This window comes from Phascolarctos cinereus, unplaced genomic scaffold, assembly GCF_003287225.1.
Source record: "Phascolarctos cinereus isolate Bilbo 61053 unplaced genomic scaffold, phaCin_HiC Scaffold_4;HRSCAF=312, whole genome shotgun sequence".
In the NCBI taxonomy this organism is placed as follows: domain Eukaryota; kingdom Metazoa; phylum Chordata; class Mammalia; order Diprotodontia; family Phascolarctidae; genus Phascolarctos; species Phascolarctos cinereus.
In genome coordinates, this window is record NW_027555847.1 from 394,812,777 (window position 1) to 394,816,288 (window position 3,512).

The following is a 3,512-nucleotide window of genomic DNA, read 5'->3' on the forward strand; positions in this document are numbered from 1 at the left end:
GAGAGGAAAAGAGATCCCTCCCACCATCTCTCTGTATATAAGTTCCATCTGGCCTCCATTAAGGTGCTGATATTCTTAAAGTCTAGCCAATGTTCCAATTCTTATAATCTAGCCAATGCTTAGATTCCTTAAGAGTCTGGCCAATATGGTGGATCTTTAATAAACCTTGAATTTGGCTGAAAGAAGGCTTGGGTCAAATTCATTTTGACAGGACCCATGTGTCATGATTTTGGGGTTCCAGCATCCCTAAACCTCTAACCTCAACAGTTCAACAGAAAAACTTTGTGTCTATGCTTGTTCCTTAGGCTGAAATAATTTACAGTTAAGGTCTAGTTCAAGCTCAGGGAGGATCTACTAGAAGTGTTTGCTGTAGAAACAATTTTTACTCAGATTCACTAAATTTCTTAAGTACTGAGTCCCCATCATTTATGCTGCATATCTCACCATTTGTACTACTTTTTTCAGAATTGTTTCATGAACCTTCCCATTTCATATTCCTTCTGCCCCACAGCACAGGATCATTGTGCACTGTTAACAGATCTCAGACCAGATTGGAAGCAATAAGAATTGATCTTTCTGATTAGGGTTTCTTTTCCACTGGCCATGGTTTCACATCATCTGGCGCCTCCCACAGGCCCAACCTTGGGCAATGAATACAGTCTTTACATCGATCCTTCCTCTTCAAAACTTCCCTTCAGGTTAGTGTGATCATCACTGTAATAGCTAACATTTAATAAGTTTTAAAAGTTCTCAAAATGCATTTTACCGTATATTATCTCATTTGAGTCTTACTGTAACCCTTGAGGTATTTACTGGTCCTGTCTCCATTGCGTTGTGCTGTGGTTTGTCTTTCTTTCTGGAAGAGGACCATGATGTCAGGAAGATGATGTCATGACTTGCAAGTGAATTGGACTTAAGTGAGGGAGGGCTATGCAAAGTTACCAGCCTCACTTTCTCCTCTGGAGCCATCTGGGTCCAGTGGTCAGATATAGATCAGGACAGCTGGAGATGGCCCTCTCCATTTTACATATTAAGAAACTGAGGCCCAGAAAGATTGACTTTCCAGTATCTGATGCAGAATTTGAACTTGGGTTTTAGGCAGTCCATGTCCAGAGCTCTATCCACTGTACTTGCTTCCGCTACTGATAGGTATAATAGTTGTTCTATTTGTCTCCTCAAGAGGCAGCTGGGTGCTGCAGTGGATAGAGTTGGTTTTGAAGTCAAGAAGAACTGAGCTCAAATTTGGCCTTAAACACTTACTTGATAATGTGACCTTGGGCAATCCACATAACCTCTCTTTGCCTCAGTTTCCTCAGATGTAAAATGAGGATCATGATAGCACCTGCCTCCCAGGGTTGTGAGGAACAAATGAGATACCTATAAAGCACTTCGCACGGGACCTGGCATGTGGTATGCTTCCTTTCTTCCTTCTGGTCCAACTCAAATGTTACTTCTTTCATGAACTCTCATAGCTGGAAGTAATCTTATTTCTTCACGCTCCCAGAGCAGCACTCTGTCGTTACCTCTCTTTGTCCCATTATGCTTTGTGTGACCATTATTTGTGTGTATGTTTTATCTCCCCTGCTAGATCTCCCTCTTGGGAGGGAATGGAAGGTCTATGTCATTCATATTTGGACTTCCCACTCCAGACCATCCTTTATTCAGCTGCCAAGGTAATCTTGCTGCACCTCAGGTCCAACTATCACCTCTCTACCTAAACTGCAGGGGCTCCCTATTACCTCTAGGATCACTAGGAGGTAGAATCCTCTCTCTGACATTCAACATCTTTCCTAACCTTCCCTCCTTCAACTTTCCAGTCTTCTTACACATATCCTCCCTCTCCATTTAGGAGGTAATCCAGTGATGTGGCCACCTTCCTGTACCTTCTTCTCCCAACTCCAGGCGTTTTCCCTGGCTTCCTCCAAGTCCCAGCTAAAATTGCATCTTGTATGGGAAATCTTGCCCAATCCACCTTGACTCTCGTGTCTTCTCTGTGCTGGCTATTTCCAATTTATCCCATCTACATAGTGTTTGTGCATAGTTATTTGTATATTGTCTCCTCTATTAGACTGAGCTCCTTGAAGTCAAGGCCTATCTTTTGCCTTTCTTTACCTCCCTAATGATTAGCACAACACCTTGCACATAGTAGGCGCTTAATAAATGTTAATTCAGTGACTGACTGACTGACTTGGCACCTAGCACTGTACCTGTCTCTCCCTAATACAGGCCCTGTTCTATTAGGGAGGTTGGACTTCATGGATCTTCAAAAATCACCAGAATGAAGTTTTACACACTGACTCTCCCTGGGCTTCCCAACGTGACTGTGGTACATTCTCTGTCCTGTTCCACGACCAGCACAGCAAACCAAGGAACGATGGCCTGGGAAAAAGAACTCACAAAGAGCTTTTTATGTCATGAGCATTGTAAATGCTTGAGATCATCAATCCTGGGGGATAAATACTAGATTGTGCCTTATGTTTTAAGGAAAAAGGGGGTGGGTGGGAATAGAGGTTTGAGGGGGAAAGATTAGCCACATTTCCAAAACAAAGTGTAAGGGAGGTCCTTAATTCAGAAATAAATAAATAAAAATAACCATCTGCTTTCCAAAAGGCACTCCAGACCCCTACAGCCAAAGCCAGTGCCAATAATAACTCTGTGGGGAAAAATGAACCGCAAACTACTAGTGTTGATGATGGCCAGGAAATGTACATCTGTTGTGTGGATTTTTTTTTAATCTTTTTTTTTTTTCATTCCAGTTTCTTGGAAAAACCACCTTAGACTATCTATGATAGCGTCTACAAAATGCATTGTTGGGGGGATTGCTTTCGGCAGCTGGAGGGGCTGTGCTCTCTTGAGTGGGATTCTATTCAAGCCCTCGCCTGGTCCCAAGCCTGGCTCCACTAGGTTTTGCCCCAGATTGGCGGGTTATGGGCTCTAAGCATGCTGGCTTCCTTTGCCGTGGTCCCTTGTGTGGAGTCAAGGGCACTGAGCGGACCTGAAGTAAGCTTGGGGTGTCAGAATCCCACAAAGCCAGCACCTGGGCAAACAAAACAGCTACTTGGTTAGGACCATTGTGTACCAAAGGTGGATGGCCCACTATATCCATTCTTGCCAAGTTGGCCTCACTCTTGTTCTAAGTTCATAGCCAGTGTCAAGTGGCATAGTGATAAGAGTTTTGGCTTTAGAGCCAGGGCTAACTCTGCATCAGATTCTTACTATATGTATGTTCCTGGGCAAATCACTTACCCTCTTGCAGCCTCCATTTCTTCCCGTGTAAAATTACAGAGTTGGATATGACGGCCTCTAGGTCCCTTTCAGTTCTAAAATCAGTGACCTTGTGGTCAGCAGTGACATCATTGTAGGGTCACAAACCTCTTCATATATTAACATTTAAAGAAAGGGATGCTCTGACAAATTTACTAGGACAGAAGTAGTTTAGTATAGCAGGAAGAGCACTGGACTTCAGTCAGAAGTTCTGGGGTTTGAGTTCCGGGGGAGATGATATTGGTAAA

At 43.4% G+C, this 3,512-nt stretch overlaps 1 long non-coding RNA gene across 1 annotated transcript; it reads left to right on the top strand.

Moving 5' to 3' along the window:
- Positions 1–526: 526 nt before the first annotated feature.
- Positions 527–2,489, top strand: LOC144456687 (uncharacterized). The gene is made up of 3 exons (XR_013485706.1): positions 527–698; positions 1,589–1,673; positions 2,227–2,489. It is a non-coding gene; the product is annotated as an uncharacterized LOC144456687 (long non-coding RNA).
- The last annotated feature ends 1,023 nt before the right edge of the window (positions 2,490–3,512 follow it).